Below are 6,000 nucleotides of genomic sequence, written 5' to 3' on the forward strand. Positions count from 1 at the left end.
TATAATACCTTATAATACAATTATAATGCCTTATAATGCTTATGAGCACCACTTTGACTGCTATCTGTACTTGCATGGAAGTGAATGGTTATGTTACTTTTTGCTGGTTGTTTTACCTGGCTAAATAACATACTGGTCATAGTGGATTAGCCTGTTCAGTAACTACTCTGTCTATCTAGACAACAAAACAAATAAGTTTGGAACTAGCAACCTAACAAACTGCAGATGAAATGAATGTTTTATAATGGCACAAAAAATGAATGTTTTATAATGGCACAAAAAAAAGAAACACTAAAAGACTGAATACTCTGGAGAGTATTTGACATCATTCTCTCTCTCTCTCTCTCTCTCTCTCTCTCTCTCTCTCTCTCTCTCTCTCTCTCTCTCTCTCTCTCTCTTTCTCTCTCTCTCCCATGTTTAATGGTGTTGTAATGGAACTGGCTCCCAGCCAGACCATATTACTAACACTCCCTCTCTCCTCCTCTTTTCTCATCCTGTTTTAAATATAGCTTTTCCTTATTAACTGTTTTTTCCCCTACACTGGATTCCCTTCAGAGAGAGAGCGAGAGAGAGAGAGAGCTCCTGTTTTTTGTCCTCTCCTCTCCTCTCCTCTCCTCTCTTCTCCTCTCCTCCTCCAGAGGCTATATTTCTACTAGCTGAGGAACTTGGTCTGGTCTGGTTTGGTCTGGTCCAGAACTGGAACAGGAACAGGGTCGGGAGCACTATAGCTCTAAATTCCAGCACCAAATTTGGAGAGAAGGCTATATTTAAGGTCCACAGCTCCTGGCAACTTCCGGAACAGCTGATTGTGTTTCTAAACGTACAACTTGTCCATCTCAACAGATCCCTCACTGATCCATCTGAATGATTTTGTGTTTAGATAATGTCAGCTTGTTAGCCACAGTATCTGGCCAGCTAACCATCACTGTTTCACATCTGATTAGCACACTAGCTATTGCTACATATAGTAACTAGGCCTACTAGTGGCTGTAGACTATTTGCTTTGCTAAATTAGCCTGCTTGCTAGTTAGCCAGCTAACAGTTTGTTCAGGTTAACTGAGCTGACTCTTCTCAAGCTACAACTCAGAGTGTTTTGGAGTAGAGACTAGAGCTAAAGATAAGACCGTTTACTTTATACCTTATCATTGTTACTTATAATGTTACTGAATGGACCTACAGCCACACCACAGCAAGCCTGGTTATTGATATCATTTGTATCTTCTTCTTATATCTCTCTTTTTCTAGCCTGGTTGTTATATATTTAACCATTATTTGTGCACAACCAATTCTCCAATGGACCTTCATGGCACCAGAGGTGGTTTCTTGGAGATAAGATAAGATAAGATAAGATAAGATTAGCCCTACACCAAAATATTGCACAGATGCCCTACACCAAGGTATTGGAGATTTGTGAAGGGTTACAACATGGAGGCCGTAGTTCAACCTGACCAAATTCACACCATCCCTCCATGGGAGTGTACCCTCTGGCTGGTGGAACTACAGCCTGCAGTTGTGATAAGTGGACAGCAGGGGGCAGCAGTGGACAGAGAGAAGGAAGTGGACAACTCCTGTCCATGATTGGCTGCTTATGTTATCCATGGCATACCCCATTATGCTATCCATGTTTTCTCCTGGAGATAGGTAGGATGGGTGTTTTATTTATCCTAGAGGGAGCCCAGTTGTATCTACTATTTTCTGTGGATTATACAGTTGTTGTTGCTTTATTTTTTATCTGCTGTCTATAAAACAGAATCCCTATTCTCTACTCTCTACTCAATTCTACAGCATAGACTGTAAAAAGTTCTACACTGCTTTGTATTCCTACCCTGCTCTACTGTATTCTGCTCTACTCTACTCTGCTCTATGCTACTCTACTAATGCTAGCTCTAGTCACTAAAAATATAGCCACTAGTAGTTATTTTTTAGTCACTAATCACTATTCTGACAGCTACTTATTGCTATTGTAATTGTACTACTTGCTATAGATACTAGTTCTAATTTAGTATGTACTAGTGACCAGGGCCGTGCACAGACTTTTAGGAGGACAGGTGCTCAACTGCAAAAAAAAAAAAAAGCCAATTTATTATTCTGCCAATTAAGACACTAGTCACTAAAAATAGCTACTAGTACATATTTTTTAGTCAGTATTCTGCCAGTTAAGGCAGTAGTCACTAATGAATAGCCATTAGTACTTTTTAATCACTATTCTGCCAGGTAAAGTGGTAATCTACAACTTTTTTCACATGAGTAAATGTCAGTTTTGCTACTCTCTACTACCGATTGATACGATTGTGGATTATCGCTTGAACTCAAGTTGGAACTTAATGCTGTAAGCACTTTATTAAAAACCTTAAAAGAAAAGTTTGTGTTATTTCGACTACTTCCGCTGGTAATGTGGGCATAGGTCTACATGAATGCAAGCCTAGCAGAATCATTTTAGGGTGTAACACAAACACACATGAGCCTTTGGGTCCGCTCCATAGGGTGCGCTGATGCACCGCTCATTTTGTAGCGGCAAGGGCGGAGAAAACGGCTTCAATGGAGTACAACCTGTCAGCCGGCAGCAAGAAACACATCATTTTAAAAACAGTTAACAAATGGTTGCTTCATGTCCTAGCTGCTCTTGCCGAGCCTTCAGAGAGGCACAACATTTTACATGGAGTGGAAACCATGACCACCCAGGCCAAAACGGGTGCACCAGCAGACCCATTGTTTCAACAAGTCAAATCACCTCTAAAAGTTTTTATTACGCTATAAGAATATCCATGAGGACTTGTTTACATGTAAATGTATCCTAGTGTCAGATGCCCAAATAAGGGATTCCAGATAAAACTGCAAATTGTCCCTGGCCGCAGCTACAGCTTAGGGTGCTTCAGCTACCTCTCCAAAAACAGTGTCTATATCGAGTAAATGGCCTCTCTGGTCTTTCAAACTTTGGTGAATTTCTAAAAAAAAGACTCAACTGTTACATCATGGGAAAATAAAGGCTACAAGTCCTGTTTCCCAGGGCTTTAATAAATTCAAAACCTGCTCCACAGTAAACTGTATTGCTAGCTCAATCTAGTTGTTTGAGGTTTCCGTGGTCGTAAATAAAAAAAATCTGTTTTTGTAATTTCAGCGTTAAGATTTTGGATTATGACAGTTATCTAACATGATAGTTATTGAGCATGTTTCCAGTCAAATTCAACCTGGCCTTGGTCGTCTAAATCACTTCAGCATATTAAGCCTGCCTCCAAGAATTTGACCCGAACATTCATTTTCGAGAGCTTTTTCCATCTCAGGAACATTGCAAAAATGAGATCCGTCCTGAATTCCAGTGATACAGAGAAGATTATACGTGCTTTTATTTCATCTTGCCTTGACCACTGTAGTCCCTAGTTAACCTGCCTTAAGCAAAAAGAAGTAGAAGGTGTCCAATGTGCTCAAAATTTTTTTCTTCACTGGTTGCCTGTCCGTTTTAGAATTTTAAGATCAGTACCATATTTAAAACAAAATCACTTTTATTGTAAAGGCTTTTTATAATCTTTGGCTCCTATGTATTTATTTTTATTCTAGTTGCCTGTCTGACTTATCTGTTATCTGCCGAGTCTTTCATTTATTCCATTTGTTGTATCCTTATGGCTGGAAATATTTATTTATTCTGTTTTATTTCCAGTATTGTTTAGCACTGCTCCTGCCTCTTTGTCCTTCTGTTTTATTAATCTGTATCATTTGCTCAATGTTTTATTTCTCTTGATTGTGAGGCATTTTGTAGAGTGTTGTGCTATATAAATAAAGATTAGTATTATTATATTATTACAGCTGCTAGTGTTTTTACTGTGGTGGCTTACTATGACATGGGATGAATCTAGAGGAAATACTGTGTACTGTATCCATAATTGATTTATCAATATACTAATTAGCCCAGGACTTGACTTCTATATATATATATATAATGCAAGTTGGAGAATGTACAAATATATTTATATCAACAATTCCTACACGGTCCTACCAAATATGAATGAAAATAGGGTAACTGCACCTTTTTCCAATACATGACATGCACATTTTTGATTCATTTTCAAAATGAGGATAATCGTAAGCACATTTCTTTCTTCTTTCTTCTTTAAGTGTAATATGGAGTTTTATCTCCATATTATCCCGATTCCTTCATATAGACTAATTCACTGACAATTCACATCCACTTGTCTGCAGAGGATCACTACAGTATGGAAGCCCATTCCTGCCACACAATAAAATAAAAAACTCAATTCTGACTTGTTTTCTCAAAATTCTGACTTTATTTCTTCCACTTCTGACGTTATTTCTCAGAATTCCTACTTCATATCTTGCAATTCTGACTTTTTATCCCAGAATCATGAAAAAAAAACTCAGAGCTATGAAGTCAGAATCATGAAAAAAAAACTATATATAAACTAGATATAAAGTCAGAATTCTGAGAAATAAAGTCAGAATTCTGACTCACATGTTCAGCGCCTATGAATTGCATTACGATTTGCCTTCCGCACATAATGAAATCCACGTGAACATTTGAGGACATAGTGCATACAGTTTATGAATGTCCTAATTGGGTATTCCTTGCCTGTGTGTGGGTGGGTGAAAAACACCTGAGTGAGATAGTGATATACAGTATGAACACTTTTCACCAATTTACCTCTGATGCTAATTGCTTTCCTATAGAAGACGTTGGGTCTTGAAAGAAATATCATTGAGGTTTCAATATCATTTCTAATAATATGCCACTTGATCATAACTATGTTCTTGATTTTAATAGGTAATCAATATTATCAATAATAGTGTGTTGCGGTCAGTTGGTTTTCGATAGGCTTCAGTTTTCAGTCCTGTACCCTTTTTGGTGAACAGTCGTCTAGAACAGTGATTATCAACATTTTTCATATCAAGGACCCTAATTTAGTCCACATTAGGACCACAGACCCCCATTTGATAAGATTTCTTCTCTCGGACCCAAATCTGAAAATATTTTTATTGTTAGATATGATTTTGTCCAGAATTCTATGACTATCTGTGTTGTAGGCAGAGAGATAACAGAGAAACTATGATCAGAACAGTCATTCTTCTACATTCTCTAATTATGTTAATTCATTGTAAATGAAATAATGGTGAAGTTTAACACTTCATCAATTTGCTGGGGACCCCCTGGAACCCCCTCAAGGACCCCTGGTGGTCCCCGGACCCCACGTTGAGAACCACTGGTCTAGAAAGTGGATTTGGGTGGTGCTGAATTCAGTAACTGTAGGTTACTCTTTAGAAAAAAATAAAAATAAAAAATAAAATAACTGCAGTAGAGTGCCATGTGGGCCTTCCCATAGGATAAGGATATCATCAATGAAGCCATAGTATTTGGTAATGTGTGGGAGAAGATATGGTCTTCTTCAAATTTTCAAAATGAATCAAAAATGTATTGATAACAGGAATGTTTTACTTAATACAGGTAATCAGTTTCTTCATGTCTGCTTTCATTTTCTTGATAAATTATTTACTGGGACTTTATGAAACAAAAGAATCCTGCCTACAGCAATGGAGTCAAAGTTCTAGTCAAAGTATAACGCTATATATATAATGCAAAGTATAAAGCATTGTACTGTAACTTTGTACTGTAACGCCAATTGGTTAATAACTCTGAGTATTTGTACTCACAGCACATAGCTGAGTGTGCACACTGTTATACTACCAGCCACCAGAGATTCTAACATTATTAAAAATCTTTTAGTCCAGTGATTCTCAACCTTTTTCATATCAAGGACCCCCAATTTAGTCCACATTAGGGCCACAGACCCCATTTGATGAGATTTTGTCTCTTCGACCCAAATCTGAGAATATTTTTATTGTTAGATATGATTTTGTCCAGAATCCCATAAGTATCTCCATTGTAGAGATAACAGTGAAACTATGATCAAAACAGTCATTCCTCTACATCCCCTAACTTCTTGTAAATGAAATATTGCTGATGTTTAACAATTCATCAATTTGCTGGGGACC

This window comes from Centroberyx affinis, unplaced genomic scaffold (genome assembly GCF_046629955.1).
Source record: "Centroberyx affinis isolate AG114_WGS23_722 - 3 ecotype Tasmania unplaced genomic scaffold, CSIRO-AGI_Caff_v1 ptg000716l_1, whole genome shotgun sequence".
In the NCBI taxonomy this organism is placed as follows: domain Eukaryota; kingdom Metazoa; phylum Chordata; class Actinopteri; order Beryciformes; family Berycidae; genus Centroberyx; species Centroberyx affinis.